General features: G+C 33.8%; 1 long non-coding RNA gene across 1 annotated transcript; it reads left to right on the top strand.

Annotated features, from left to right (window-relative positions):
- Positions 1-299: 299 nt before the first annotated feature.
- On the top strand, positions 300-15502 carry LOC119070479. Its single transcript, XR_005086524.1, has 3 exons — positions 300-309; positions 4466-4469; positions 15358-15502. It is a non-coding gene; the product is annotated as an uncharacterized LOC119070479 (long non-coding RNA).
- Positions 15503-17379: the final 1877 nt, after the last annotated feature.

Raw genomic sequence — 17379 nt, 5'->3', positions numbered from 1 at the left:
ACATTAGCATAAAAAGTGATTTTTATCAAAGAACAGAACACAAGATAATGAGTAATATACATGTTGATAAATGATAACATCATGGGGATACTTGTTGTTACAGCCATGTAATGAATGTGTTCAATTAATTTTATATTATTCAAGTTGTTTGTTTAGGCATCAGCATCAGTCCCACACACAGAATTCTATTACCCATTTACTTATATGATGAAATGAAACTTCGGTCGTTTGGCTCAACTTTGTGAACAAAACGTGTGTAATAAAAGCTCTTTTGGGTTCGTTTCTTATGTCGGGTGGGATGAGATGAATGTTTTGTCGGTGGTGAAATGTGTATTTGCCAAGATTTCATCTATTTTATATTAACGCAAAAGGGTTTGGTGCGGTACCGGATTATTAATCTATTCATATTTAACTACATTCGATTCAGCCAATTTACACATTTTCAACACTCATTCGGTTGGTATCAGCCGTATGAATAGTTTATTCAGTTTTGACTTCATATGCGTAGTCAAGAATCAAAATTTAACGGATTTTAGTTCAACGAATTATACCTTCCATCCACTGCTTATAATCAAATCAACTGACGATAATTTCTTTTCATTTTTATCTTTAGGGATGTCCAATGTGTTTTGCATTTTACGAAATTTTCAGTTCATACCGTACAATACTTGCATATTATTGAATACGGCCGGCCACCCCTTCGGCCAAAGCCATATGCCGATAATATTGGCGATTTTCAAAGTATCCAGTCGGCGTTACTTTATATATGAAATTTAGTCCTTTGACTGGTACAGAATACATTCACTCCGATCCGATCTTGTGTCCAGATCTTTCTTCGTGAAATTAGACTGGTACAATTATTTTCCGCTATGCGTCGCCCTCTTCAATGCAAATAGCCAATTGTCTTGCTGTCTGTTTTTATTGAGGCAAAAGTACATAAGTTTCAGAACAGATTAAGATTATCTCGCTATAGCTATAGTTATATGTACTAATATATAGGTGGAGACACCTACATTAAGGGGTTTTGAGCATTAAGTTTCTTTGAATTCGTCAAAAGTATGTTGAACAAATCGTCTGTTTATTTATAAGATTGCATTTTGTGCAATATAGAATCAATATTGCACTCCGTATATGTAGCTTTACAGACTGGCCACGAGTTAACAAGTTTGGTGATAAGTTGAAATCTTATTGAAATATGAAATTGTTCGTGAAAACAAAAGGTATAGTATTCTTAGAGCATTGAATATGTACCACTGTCACAATGGTCTGATGAGAAATGGTATTTTCGAAAAGTATATTAATTTTCTCTCAGTTTCAAGCAATTTTTGGAAAAGAACTGTCAAGTTGGGAACGCTACGAGAATCTACACGCCGATTTTCATAAATTTAAGAATTTGTAACTTGCTGGTTGTCACCGTAAAAGTTACAAATCGTATGGACCACTCTTTGCATTAAGGTGACAACTGTCAAGGTACGAATTCTTCAAACTCATGTTCTTAAGAGAAACAATGCCTCGCAAGAAAACTTGTGAAACTTTAATTTATTTTGCTTCCATTCTTGAAATAGACCTTTAAAGCAGTAGATTCAACGGTGAAACTATAGCCTTCATGTGAGCGAACACATTTGGGGTCGTTAATCGTTATTGTCGTCATATATTCTTAAAAAAGGATTCTGTTTAAAGGATATCATCGAAAATATAGACCGAAACGAACAAATGTTGGCCATATAATTTCACCGTAGTACCCATTGTCACTAAGCAGGTAGCCCTGTTTCTAATAAACACTAGAAATAGAAATGGACTTTCCAATTTTCTACCAACTAATTTCATTTCTTGCAATTCATCTTTTATTTTCACTTAATTTTTTCCCCATTTTCCGTAAATAGCAATTTAACTACCCCTAACCTCGCAATATATACTTGCGTTCTATGTTCATGTCTCGTGCGTAATGAACAATGCCTAGGTATTCTCAAAGGGATACTCGCAACAATACTGAATTTCAATAGCTGAATTGTCACGATATGGTTATAACAAGCACGATGGTATAACAAGTGCGAAAACAGTTGAATATTTTCTGACTTCTTCTTAAAAATTTTATTTATAGAAATATAAATCGTCCGCAATAACAATTCGTTAGTGCTCTATTCTGAGCACCACTCCAAATTTTACCTCGTTAGCGTGGTACTACCAATGAAAATATGAACTCAGGAATTAGTTACCTTTCAATTGCTTTGTCGGTCCCTACGACAATGGTTTGAATCTATTTTAAACACTAAAGCAAATGTTATTTCCAAAATACTCAGATGTTATCGGTAATGCACCAGCAACCAACAACGCAGCTTATTTTAAAAAAAAACACAACCGTTACACTATTCGACAACAATTATTGTAAATGAAGTCGTATATCACCGCATTGACGGAAATATGCGACAACACATTGCATTACAGAGCGAATAATCATCATACCCTGCTATTACTGCCAAATTCTGTTATATACTGGCACTGAGTCAAACAGTCAACATCGAAGAATTTACAAGAGATACCATTTTCGTCCCGTCTTCTTTTTATTTGAAACAATTACTTAGTGTCACTTAATGACTTTCAATAGTAGTTCGGATTAGAACTATCGACTTTATTTTAATTACTTCAATGTTTTAACTACCACATATAGATGTACGAACGTATACGTGTGTAGAATTATACCGTAGAAGGGGATTAGACGTATAATAAACTCCCCTTGTGATCTATTTGGAAGTTAAATTTAATGTGACTGCGACACTTCATTATTTTGTGCAGAGACTCTCTTTTACCCTAAATATATTTCACTTCTATCGTTTCAAATTATTCTCTTAATGCATACATAGAATTTGTTTGCATGTGTTACAGTAAGTATATTGCATACAGTACCCGATTCTGTTCACGTTCCTAAACAAATGAAGTTGTGGTTTCTAACATATTCAATTTATTCAAAACCTATGGCATGCAGAACGGCTATAGATATTGACTTTATGGGCTACATATGCATGTGTGTATATCCTAAAGATTCTTGAGTTATTATTTGTGGGTTACATGGTCGATGCGGAAGAATTGCGAATTTTCCATTTATTTTCAGGGAAATTTTCATAGATCGTCCGTGACTAACATTCCATCTATGTGCATAGACGACGGTGCCAATTCAATTTAAATACAAGGTAGCTAACTCTGAAAGAGTCTACTAAAATTCAACACCTGCATAACACTTGTTAAATGGCGACGAAATAAAATATTCTGTTGCAACGGAAGTGAGGATCGCTACGCTCACGCTTTCAAAATGAATTTAAACTGGCTGGGTGTAATGAAAATTGCTGAAAAGTCTAATCGACTCAACTGACTGTATGAATGTCGGCTTTTGCTAGCAAGTGCAACGGTGACATAAAAAACATCGTAAAAAGCTTTAACAATATTTGAAACTCATATATATTTATATGCTTCCTACCGCGGGACGAAAGAAAAAAATGTAAACCCACGGGCCGAAAGTGACAGATATGTAAGCCCACGCGGCGAAAGCTTCGCTTTCGCCCCTTCGGTTTACATTTTTCTGTCACTTTCGGCCCTTGGGCTTACATTTTTCAACTTTCGTCCCCAGTAGGCAGCATATAAAACTTAATACGTAACTTTTTCGGCCTCCTCAATCGATACGTAAATAACTATTTTCCATCTCTTACACGGAGTACTTTTTTTGCAAGTGGAAATCAAGCCAGAAAAATACTGAAAGTTGGTGTTGGTTCGTGTGGTTCGCGGAACATTGCACGAAAATTGACACATATTTTGAGTTTTCTCGGAGTTAGGTTACATCGCCACAAACATTTATATTTTGCTGAAAACTAACACATTTTAACACCAAACGGTGGTCATACTTTTTCCAAACAGAATGCGAGTCCAAAATTATCATCAAAATACTAATAACGTTGCCCCGAAATGTAGGCAATAATTTAGCCATGTCGATCCGATTTCGGTACGCTGTTTTCCAAAAGAATCCCTCAGAAATATTTAAGAAACAAGGTAACAACGCTTTTATTTGCCATACATAGTTCTTCGCACAAGAAAGCTCTTGCTCACTGCTCAGTGTTATCTGGCTTTGTTTACTTGAGAAAAGCTCAGACCAAAACTGTGGAATTTATTTGTTGGTCCTGTTGCATGTTTATTTCAAGAAGGCAGTTGTTTTTCCGCAACTCAATCCGCACTACATTGATTCAAAGGCTGTGACGACCTCTTTACACAAGGCGGCCGTTCCAAGCTGTACGGTCGCCCATGTGTACTTTCATTTCAAATCTCCCAGCCACTTCAACGCGTTATTGATAATTTTTCAATAAAACATCGAACATTGACACTGACAAAGAAAATAAATTTTCCAAAGGTCATTTTCGTTTATTTATTTCCAGAAAAGTCTTAAAGTTCTACGTAGTGCCTTTACAGATTGTGTTTGAAGTGATGTAATTTATTTTAAACCTTTTTTTTTAAACCTTGAAAATGAAAAATTCTTCAATTTATCCTTAAGTTCGGAGAGGAAAAAAAGAAGATTTTAGCAGGGAACGAACGTATGTACGCTTTGTTGTAAGGTAAGAATATAGGTGAAATACGTACAAATGTACGTTCAATTATAGACAAAAGAAAGAAAACCATTTGTTCAAACAAGTTAAAGTTTCGGGCATCCAACACATAACATGACAAATCCTTGGGTAATTTATTGCATGATTGTTTCTTTAGCAGAGTAGGCCACAAATAAGATAATATGCTATCTAATCCATATCCATATCCACATATAAGTGTCTAACAAGTATATATAGCGGAAAATCCGTAGATTTAATACTTTGGTTATTTTCGTTTTCGTATTAATGCTCAATCCGATTTAATTTGTTTTGGGATTTGATGTTAGTAAACACAAAATTTTAGTTACACTGAATGATAATCACACACAAAAAGTCATTTCAGTTGTAACACTAGGTGTTCGGTTATTATCACCGTAACAGATTAGAGCTCTGGATAATTTGATCTCAAAATGGTGTTTGATCAAATTGTGTGTAAACTAATCAGAAATTTATAATCAAGTCGAAAAGTTTTATTTGAACCGGGGGGGATGAACACCGGCAACGCATATATAAATTTGCGAATTCGGGCATATTTGAAATCGGTACATCGTGACCTTTTATTTAGATGGTTAACTTTTGCCATATGTGCTTCAGACACTTTCGTAAAGAAATTTCATTTATGTGGCAGATTTATACCTGGTAAGTTTGTGCAGCGGTATCGTGGGCAACTTTTTGTTTTCAATTTACATTTTACACTTGAAAAGTTCATTTGGTAGAAAGTTAAAAAAGAACAAATCAATCAATCTTGTTTGTAAATCACTTCCGACATACGAGTATCTTTTTGTCCAAGGAGCGCTTACTGCTGTCGTTGAATTAATATGAAGAGATATATTTATTTCTTCTCATTAAAAGTTCTCTAGTCCATTATAATCGACATATTTGCAGTTTTTGGGAGTTGTTGCGGTCTTTAATTGTTCCAACATAAAAGTCTTAGAAAAGAAATCCTAGATTCAGTGTTCTGCATTTCGTTGTATATCTAGAAAAAAAAGTCAGAAATTTATATTCACTAGATCTTCATTTGTTGAACGAAATTTATGTGGGAACAATAACAATCATTTTCTTAGAAAAATTATTTCGAACAGTCTCACTCAATTTTAATTATAGAAAACAATGTTAAGAGGAATCTACACATGGATAAATTGTTGCCCACATTTGGGTGCAAAATGATTATTAAAATGAAAGCAAAATAAAATGAGTCTGGTCTGGTTTTTGACAATTGAATTTCGATTGTCGAAAACCAGGCTCGATCATTTTATTTTTCTTTTACCTTATTTTGATGATGATTTTGGGCTCGCAGCCTTTTTGCAAAAAATACGACCATCGTTTGATGTTAAAATGTGTTAATTTCCTGTGGAAAATTGAAATATTTGTGATGATGGAACCTAAGTCTGAGAAAACTGAAATTATGTGCCAATTTCCGTGAAATGTTGAGTTTTCTCGGGCTTAGGTTACATCACCACAAACATTTCAATTTTCCACTGGAAGCTAACACATTTTGACACCAAACGATGGTCTTACTTTTTCCAAAAAGGTTGCGAGCTCAAAATTATCATCAAAATGATAATCATTTTGCTCCCAAATGTAGGTAACAATTCAGCGACATGTAGACTCCTCTTAAGAGCGCTCACCCCTTGGCTAATTTTTAGCCTACATTTGTGCGCAAAAATTTTCGTTTTTTGATGATTTCTCTGAACCAAGATCTTTTTTTGAAAAAGTAAAACCATTAAAGCATGCAAAAATCTGTTATTTCAAATGGAAAATTTGGTTTGTCAGTCAAACCTTTACCTACTAGGAGAAAACATTGCCAAATGTGTAATTTACACATTTTGCAAATGTTTCTCCAAGTGAGATAAATTATCAACCACAAACCAATTTTTCTTTTAAAAGTAACACATTTTTGCATGCTTTAATGGTTTTACTTTTTCAAAAAAAAAAAAAAAGATTTTGGTTCAGAGAATTTAGGAAATCAAAAGAATGTTTCTAGAAATAGAGACTTCCAGCAATATCCATTGTAAAAGGAAAAATATGACTATTATACAAGAACATCGACCTATTTGTACTAGGAACCAAAAAAAGTTGTTAAAAATGTATTCTACCCAGCGATTTTTAAAGAGTGGAAGGCCTGCGTTTGTGGTTTGATTACCTGGTAATTAAGTCAATAATGATAGTAAAATCTGTATAACCACCACAATATTCTGGATATTAAGCCATGAGTTCTTCCTTAATGTGTTCGTTGAGTTTCTAACTCTCTGAATAGCAGCCACTGCAACATTACATTCTAAAGACTTTTAATAAAATAAATATTTCGAAATGAAAAAAAATAGTGTTCAAACACGGTCAGGAGGATGATGTACATGTATTCGGAAACATTTTGTGGCAATTTTTACAAGTGGACAACTCCTGGCCAGAGGGAATAGCATTACCAACGATGAAAACGTCAGAATCAGAACGTTATTGCAATAAATTAGATTCTTTTTTTTTTTGTTATATGTACAACGAACGTTGTGTTTGATACTCAATTAAAATACGTATAAGTTGTAAAACCGTTGCCTAATAAAAAATTGATAACGCAATTTATATTCAAGCGAACAGAAAATTTTTAATTAAAATTGTAATTTTGCTAACGCCACATTTAATGTGCCTGTGCCATTTAAATCTGTTTTGGAAAACGCATTTGGCAAACGAGAAAAAAAAGAGCCAACATTACAAACAAAACATTTTGTTAAATTCTATTACATTCAAACAAATTATAATAAGAGATGCAGAAAATGGGAAACATGTGTTTACTTTACGACTGAAATGTTTCGCTGAAATGGTTATTCGCTTGCGGTGAGAAATTTATGAAAAGACATAAAACGTATTGCGTTGATGCAATGTGCTAATTTAAATCAATTAATTTTCACATTATAATTGTATGGATTAATTTACTCGGCTCAGTAAATTGTCCACAATGGGTTATTCGGTATTGTTTACACCTTGCAGATGGAAACGATTTACTTCAATTAAACTAATGGATATGCTATATTGCGGACGTTATGGAAACATAGTTCCTTTCAAGGTGTCGCACTGCAAAATGAATTTATCGGAAATTAATTTTTATAAAATTTGTAAATTAACATTTTGTGAAGCAAAATTGGCTTCAGCTGTTTCCTACTGCCTATACTTAAAGGACTGTAAGTGGCTTAGAAAGGCCCAAAGACAACTGAAAACTCGTAAGCAGTCGACATTTCCCAAGTGTTTCCATTGTGCTGTTGCTTATTTTCCATTTCTTTTTTCCCACCATTTCAATGCAAATACAGGACCCCTACTTACTTAACCGTAAAAAAAAAATTACCGCCACACTTATCCATCAAGTCCCAGTATAGTCATTATAGTGTTTTGTGATATTATGGAAATGAATTGAGAGCGAAAATTATTATTATATTTTTTAATAAAGTCGTCGACAAGCGAACCATAAAAATATGTACGGAGTAAACACCTTTCATGCAAGCACCACAACACATAAAAACATGATTGATGCGAATTATATATTTTTTTAATGATAACCTTAAAGCTTTTAAATTTCCGTTTATGTATGCAACGTATGGTAGCAAATAAACTGTCACCCGCTTGCCAAAGATATATCTGTGTACATATATATAAGCTATACATGCTACATTACCTTCACCATAAATGAATTTTATCTACTCGCCGTGTTTGATGTATGATGTAGTCACATCACAATCTCCTTTTCCTATTTGTTGTATGTTAAATTTGATTTACCTTGTTTAAGTCATCATTGAAACAATGAACAAATTACTCTTTAATTACTCGTTTGAGTCACACTCTCCATGTTCCTTTCCGTAAATTAAATGTGAATAATAATCACAAACAAATAATTAGAGATCATTAGGTTCGTTCATATGCTAACGTGTGTTTCGCCCGTTATTATTTATTGTGTTACGTTACCTGGTTATTCGTTTAATTGGAGCTTCAACTCCCAGGTATTTGGTTCATTGCGTTACATTATTTATGTGTAATTCTCGCATTATTTTTATTTCCGTTTAAGTTTCGTCAATTGGGAAGTTCACTTTCATTTCATTGCAAAAAGTAAGGGCCGCAAGCTGAATACGTAAAGTTCTTGCTTTCAGTTTCGGTTATCTGGATTCAATAATCTTTTGGAACAAAAGTAAGTTAAGGTTATTTTTCGGTTAACTTCAACGACCCCATTTAAGTCGTATATAATAAGAGAATGGAACATATCTCTGTACGTATCTCTGTACTTATCGTTTTTTTTCGTCGTTTCCGACAAATATAATTTTCGAGTCAAATTCAAAAATAAAGTTTTCACAGGGCCTATTTCAAAGAAATTATTTCTGTGAAATCTTCGAACGTCTCTTAAATAAGGAAGTTGAAGAATTCGTAACTCCAGAGTTCTTACCTTAATGCTAAGAGTAGAACATACGATTTGTAACTTTTAAGGTGAATCTAGGAAGGTAAGGAATTTTTAGATTCAAAAATCGGCGCCCAAATTTGATTCAATTTCGTTGCCGTAATATCGCCACTTAAGTATTTTCCCTTTCCTACTTGCTGTTTCCTAAGACCGTTGACAATATAAAAAAACGACTCAAGTAAATTCTGTCAAAGTATACATGCTGCTGTTACAGCAAAAATACCAGTGCAATTTTATGGACTTGGAAATGCTGAGCAAATGCGGTTATTGCTGTCACACAATTCTCGTATGTCGTAGAACAATTTTATGTTCGGTAGAATTCTTTATCAAAACAAAATCATGGTTTGATTACCCATTCCTTGGAAAAGAAAAATAACAGAGAAAATTTCTTTGAAAATTTCGTATTAAGAAGTCTCTGTAAAATTTTCTATAGCAATTTCTTATGCGCTTATTTAGGATTTCTATTATTATGTTTATTTCGAGGACAGTCGGGGACAACACAGTTCCAGCAACATGTGATGGTTGGGAAACATCGACCGAAAAATCACAATTTTTTATATTTTGTAGAAGGAAGATGATCCGAGGATTTATCGTTACATTTTGGCTAAGAATTAAATCCTGTGAAATATCGTCAAAAAAATCACCCAAAAAATGTTCCCTGATACGGAATTAGATAATGAATGATTTTTTTGACGATATTTCACAGGATTTAATTCTTAGCCATCTCTGAAATAATTACTAGTCCGTACACACGGAATTTCGAAAACCGACAAATCTTCTGTTTTATGTTGTTTTTTTTATTTTACAAAGATTTATTTAAGATTTTTTTTTTAAAGAAATTCACATATACCAAGAGAAGGTGGTCGGTCAGGCTAAGCCCTCATCCCAACATGTAAAAACTTGGATCTTTTCAGAATACATTATAAATAAAAAATTTCTTCCAAAAGTTTCGCCGCAGGAATTGTTCCCATTACGCAACTAGCATTGAAGCGTTGAAAGATAAAATTTTGATTTCTTGTCACCAGTTAATTCCTGCAACTTCGAACCAATATTGATGATGAAATTTTTTGATTCTGTACTCCAAGGACCCATAGTTTCCACTGCAAATGCTAAAACAATATAATTATTAGATGAAATTAAATTTGAATAATGTTTGTGTTTTTCAAGCGCTGCAAAATTTGCGAGTTCGCCAGCTTTTTTAGATGTTTTCGACAAGTATGAATCAGCGAACGTGTCTACGCAAGTTGCGTCCCAGACCAAAGGTTTTCCTTTATACCATGGCGTCAAAGTTCCTCCATCAGGTTTATTTCCGTCATTTCTTGATAATCCTTTTGGTTCCAGGTGGGTTGGAATATGAAGGGACATAAGTGCTCGACTTATGATTTCATTCAATTCTATACGTAGATATCTGCATGCACTTTTTTGGCAACTCAATCAATGCAGACCTCTTGCGGATACTACAGATCTGCATAGACACGTGTGTACTTAACCAAGTCGTAAGCCAATACAAATTCTTATCGAGTTACATAAAAGTTCCAATGTTTAAAGAAGGAATTGCATGAGGATGAAGCCAAGCATTTGATTCTTTACACTGTAATGCTTTAAAACGAGCCAGATCCAGCTTCGATGTAAAATCAGTTCTTTCTTGATAATTTGTTTTGTATTGATCATGTCCCAAGCTTTTTGCGAAGTCCTCAAAGACGGCTCTTCAACATTTAAACTTTTCCATTTCTCCGAAGCTTCATCAAAATTAGCAATGAATTGAGAGTTTAGAATATGAGAGATGTGACCTCCAACACCAAATGACGAACAAAGGAAAGCAGGTAAAGAAATGTCTTGAAGTCTTCTTATTCCAAGACCACCTACGTTAATAGGTAAAGTCGCTTGCGTCCACTGCTTGTGATTCAAATCTACATTCAGTATTACTTCCAACAGATCTTTAATTTCATCGTCAAATGCTACAACAAAATCTTCAAATTTCCATGCTGGAGACGTTCTGATTAAGGCCCGTCATTGGGAAATGACAGGACAGTTTCCCGAAAATGTATGCAAAAATTTATCACAAAAATTCACCGAAAAAATTCAAAGAAGCTCACCTCTGATACTTTCCATTGTATTCGGGCATAGTCTCTTTAGGTCGTCAAGGCCAATTTGAACACTAAACACTTTTTACTCGATGCAAAAACAAAAAGTTTTTTTTTGTTTTGTCACAACAAAAACACAGAAAATATTTCGACACAACTGTGACCCTCCGCTACTATACGTACTGGAATGAATGTTTGCTGTGTTCACTTCGGCGGTAAAATAGCTTCATTCAAAAAAGTGTCGGACATATTATAAAAATCATGAAACAGTTGACAAAGGGTAGCGCATACATTTAATAATGCTCATCGACCATTTTTTAAAGCTTTACGAGAGCTCAGCGGACATTATTTCAACGAGTGAGAGCATTTATTAAAAATTTAGCCTCTCGTAAGACTGAACTGAGCGTAAATAAATGTTCGTTTCTCTTTAGTAAGCTAAGAAGACTTCGCGAAGTCTAATTATGCCACCTCTTTCAATTAAAATATCAGCTGAGGTCGAATAATTCTCCGCTGAGCTCTAATAATTCTTCGCTGAGAAACTTTTTGTTTTTTCATCGAGTAAAAAGTGTTTTAGTGTTTAAATATGCCTTGGCGACCTAAAGAGACTATGCCCCAATACAATGGAAAGCATAAGAGGTGAGTTTCTTTGAATTTTTTCAGTGAATTTTTGTGATAAAATTTTCCATACATTTTCGGGAAACTGTCCTGTCATTTCCCAATGACGGGCCTTAAATACAGCAATTTTGGGATTGCAAATCAGTTTCGGAGAAGGAATAATGACGTATGCGAATTTAAAAATTTCAAACGCTCGAATATTACCTTCACTTTGCACAAAACGTTTCCTGCAAATTTTTTGAAACCTTCTTCGAAAAGTGGTGCGCACAGCAGACTTAAATCTTCCTTAGATACAACACTGATTCCAGGACAGATTGCATTGAACTTCATATACGTTTCTTCGTCAACTGAGCCCGAACAGAAGAATAGCTCGCATTTCAATGGATTAATTTTGAGACCCATCTTCTCTGCCACGTTGATCACATATTCAAAATCGTGATACACTATTTCGGGCTCATCGCACACACTGCCGTTTTATGGTTAACTGATTTTGTGTGAATTTTGAATGTATTTTTATATGGAAAATCGAAAACTCAAGTAAAACACAGAAACCGAAAATGTGTTAGTTTTCAAAATTCCGTGTGTGTGTGTGTGTGTACGTCACTTTTCGGATATTTTTATTTTGGCCAGTTGGCAGGAATAATATCGAAACCATTACGATTTTGTTGCCTGTCCTAAGCGAAAATTGACTATTATATATCAGTTTACCCCTTTCGAAAACTACTTATTAAATGAAGAATATTTTCGGTTCATTTTACGTGAATTTCTCTGGGATATTCAACTTTCACATGAGGCAGGCAATAAACCAGAATACATTTGATGCTACTATGTTATGTAGTTGTTTAATTCTGAAACAACTTTGTGATACTCTCAATCTCACAAATGTGTTATTTAGGAAGAAGCTTCTGTAACTGCCTTAAACACAATCGCTCAAAAAACAAACTTGTGAGTTTGAGGGTATCACAAAACTGTTACCTCATAAAATAGTAAAAATAAAAGTTTCAAAAACTTATACTTACTACGTTTTTTGAACATTTTAGACTTTTATTTTCACAGGGGAATAGCATCAATAGCAACAATATGTGCTGAAAAACCCTGCGGAAATGAAAATTACCGCAATTTCATTTCAGATTATGAACAACCTAGTCAAAATATCACCTTATTTTGACAAGTATGACACTGAAATTTTGATAGATTGAGTTGACGCGCTGCGCCTTCTTTTAAAACAATGTCACAAAAACACACAAATTTTAAATTTTGTTGTATTTTTGCACACCAAAAGGACGGTGCACAGCCCAAAAAGGACATCATAAACACAAAAGCCATCATATTCACAACACAAAAAAGCACATCACTGCTAATTTATTTTTAAAAGTGTAAAATTGTCTATGACAGCGAACACTTACGCTTTTACCACACTTATTTTCCAAGTTTATTTGCTAGAGAGGGTACTGGTACGTAAGCCTTTTTTAGAGTGCCATTTACATGCCAGGTTAAATGATATTGAAAGGTGAAAGACGATACGATACGAAGCCTGTCTCTAATTTTCCCTTGGAATGTAAAAAGCTACTTTCGAAACTAGTATTACTTAATAGCTTCCGTGTAAGACTGTGTACGAAATTCTGGGCTAAAAAGGAAACGTCACTATTAAGTGTGATCGGCCTCGGCTCGGATCAATAAAATTCATACGTTTAAATACGACTTTTCCACTTTTAATACCAAATTATGCAAATAACTATTATAAATAGATTTTAAAATAATTTCTATTTTGTGTTTTTTAAACGACAATCGAAATAATTTTACATGAATATCGTAGATTCTATTTCATTGTTTCCAATGTTCATGTTATCGAATTAGCACAAAATGCAACAAAAAAAAAATGAAAATATCTGAAATTTTGTTCTGCTAATTGTTTAAACGGTTGGAATAATTTCGTTGTATCATTTACATAATTAGCCATTGAAAATGGTATGCGATAATTTTTCAACTATACCGAATTCTTCAGCTATAAAAATTTCCACAACACACATACTCGAAAAACTGTAAAATGAAATAACATTTCTGCTCTAAAAATATAACCCCTATAAAATTCAATACCCTTTTTGCCTTCAACAACATAATATTATACGACGAAATCATCCTAATCCCCGAGTAATAAATTGCTCTATCCACCTAATATAAAAATAAAAACGTGACACTATTAGGAAAGTGCATGCAACACGAAATTTAATTAAATGTCGCATTTATATTCAAAGGACACGAGTGAATTGATATGCTGATGCCGAAGTTTATTAAAGGCAGATTCGAAATATTGCCAATCCAAGTGTTATTTTGTGCAATTTTGTTATGGGTTTTTTCTTCTCAGTAAAAAATTTATAAAAGAGACACTTAAATTGAGTGAGTTTTAAGCAACTGGAATGGAACATTTTCCTGTCTTTCGATTAGTCTGGTTTTAGGTATATTACAAGCACTTAGTCGTCGTCCACATCTGAAAACTTATTAAAGAAAAACATCCATGCGCATGGATCCAGCAGCCACCGTTATGAGGATATTGTTGAAGAAAAGGAACGGTGCCGACGTGCATATCAGTTTCTTATAGAGAAATAAAATTGTCATCAAAATTAAGAGATGAACAAAAATTGAAAATAAAATGTTTATTGCCGTGCCCATCAAATTACCAAATTTGTACGAAAGATCGGACAGACCTTTCAATAAACATTTAATGTTTAACTTTCAAAGTCACACCTTTCGATTTAGGTAGTTATTGGCCGAAACCAATTATATAGAAACCAATTGAAGTTGGTATTGTCTGTTCTACGCAGGGCCTATTTTAAAGAATTAAATTTCCGAATATTCCCTAAAATTCCTGAATAAAAACATCTAAATTACAGAAACAAATTAAACTTAAAGGAAAATTTAGTGAAATTGATTATTTTTAAATAGGCCCTGGCCCTACGCAAATATTCTCTTTCCAATGCTACTTTACGAGTCAATTCGAAAATTATACAGCCAAATTTTCAATTTTTGAAACAAGCTATCTCCGATATTATTGAGTTATAGCTCATTCGATTCGTCTGCTTTTTGCAATTCTTTTAAGAATTTTTAGGAATTTTTTAATAATTTTGACAACTAAGATTTTTTTTGAGAATTTGAATATATTTTATATGAATTTTAGGAATTTTTCATTCGTTCAATTTTGAACTAGTTTGAGAATTTTACAGTTTCTGAGAAATTTTAAGACTTTGTGCAAAAATTCTTAAAATTCTCAAGTTTTAGGAATCTTCCAAAAAATTTTGGAACTTTTTAAGCTTGAGCTTTTCAGAGGGACCATACGAGCCTGGAAACTGAGAGTAGCAAAAGTACATTTTTTTGTGTCACGTTTCGCATATTCTTTAACCTATAAAGTGGTGATTTTTGATTTTTTTTTGTGCCCAAAATGTGGACAAAGTGTTACAATACCCACTAGTAAGTAGAATTTACAATTACTTTCAATACTGAATGCTCCACCCGTTCCCAATCCTAGAAATCACGGATTATGTTTACTTCCATCAAGTTTTTTTGGTTTTCTGCTGGATTTCTGGCATTTTTGAGGTAAACATAGGTAAGTTCCTATGATTCCATTATTCCTGAATGCTCCACCTCGTTCTCGATCCTTGAAATCACGGATTATGATTACTTCCATCAAGTTTTTTTGGTTTTCTGTGGATTTGTGGCATTTTTGAGGTGAATAGAGCTAAGTTCCTATGATTTCATTATTCTTGGATGCTCCACCCCGTTCCGCAAGGCTGCAAACTTTGGGGAGGTCACACAGATCGCCATTTTATTAGATACGCTGAAACACACCACTACATATAAAAAAAATTCACCTCATAATCACGGCGACGATAATCATCAGAGTAGGTGAATTTTTGTATGAAATCCGCCATTTTATCATCAACTGTGGTGTGTCACCCGTGTTTTATCTGCGTGACCTTCTGTATCTGCGTCACTTCCCCAAAGTTTACAGCCTTGCATACGCGTTGGGTCACGATCATTAAGTGGAAACTGGAAACGCAACTTATAAGAACTCAATGTTGTTTGCGCTACGATACAACAAATCGTTATCGTAGCTAATTTACTTTCTACAGAACGAAAATGTTCACACGAATGTAACACTTTCATTAAAATAAAAAACAAATTGTGAAAAAAATGACAATAACTAACACAAGTGACGACAGGACAGTGTACAAACATGTGCAACGTCAACAACGAGCCTTTCGTTACATTATACAATGTCACGTCCACCTATATCTCCTTTCGCTATTTATATTCTTGAAAGAATTTTTAATAAACTTTGACTAAGTGCTAACCATATTTAGCAAAATTTTGCTCGATCATTTGTATCCAAACTTTATGCAAAGTTATTATCACTTATTACACAAACACTTTGTTCAACTAAAAAATATAGCACCGCTATGCTTCGCTGCAAAACACCTTTCAAATTAGTTTATTTTAGTCGACAATATCCCATGCAGAAAGTTTAAGCTAAAAGCGGAAATGGCAATATTCAAACATTCATAAGAAAACTAAAGCTGTTCACAATATGGTACATTATACACATTCATATGTTACCATCTACACTACACAGACATTGAAAGGATTATGATAATTTGATGAGATAGAGAAAAAAAATTAACAATGAAAATCGATCATGTGCAAAGGATATTCATATCAAAATTACTTCTCAACTAATAAATGTGCGGACAGTAATAGCGTCATTCATCTACGTTTGTTTTTCAAAAGTTGCTGACAAAAACAGTTTTACTCGTCACTTTTGGGACTCGTCACTCGAACATTCAATTAAAAGCTATTTATGCGTTTTTGTTACATTAGGCCCTATAACCAAGAGTACTATTGTATTCGTACACCCGTTCAAACCGTTAGTCTTATAAATTTACCGCAGCATTTTAGACCAATACATTTCTCCACTCTGGAGAATGACGAAATCTCAACAGGCTACATTGTATGCAAAAAAAGACGAAGTCACATGATAAAGCAGGATATCTGTATGACGGAAAGCCTCATAAAGCCTTGATTGCCTTCCTCTATAAATATACAATCTACTACTTCACGTAATTTGTCATGCGTGCGGTGTGATTAACCTTATTTTCTCCCTTAAATATGCCACGCATAAAAATACGTTTTGTTGACGATCGGTCGAATGACATTTCTAGTGAGAAGAGTGCGGTCCGTCGGGTGTTTTCAAAAATGGTATGGCGAAAAATGGGTAAAGACACCATACACTCATAAAAAGCGTTGTGTTCACCTCTGGGAGAAACACGATAATATGAAATTCCAACTCAAGCGAATCTATGTTAATTGAATTTCCTGTTTTGTTCTCTCGGTTAACAAAGAGCTATTTTTTGTTTTGTTTTCTATTAAATTTCCGACCTTTTTACTCTCGATTTTTTCGCGATTTCATTTCGTTTTGTAATTGGTAAATATTATTGTTCTGATACATTTCTCTTCTTTTTGTTATTAGGGGTTGTTTGCAAAGCGAATTTAGTGTTATCGTTCACTTTACCGTTATTTGCCGTTTGGCTAACGACCCCTATTGTTTGATACTTGAACAGTAAAAGTCATT

This window comes from Bradysia coprophila (genome assembly GCF_014529535.1).
Source record: "Bradysia coprophila strain Holo2 chromosome X unlocalized genomic scaffold, BU_Bcop_v1 contig_79, whole genome shotgun sequence".
NCBI lineage: Eukaryota > Metazoa > Arthropoda > Insecta > Diptera > Sciaridae > Bradysia > Bradysia coprophila.
Note: the sequence above shows the minus strand (reverse complement) of the source record. Positions and strands in the feature narration are given on the sequence as shown.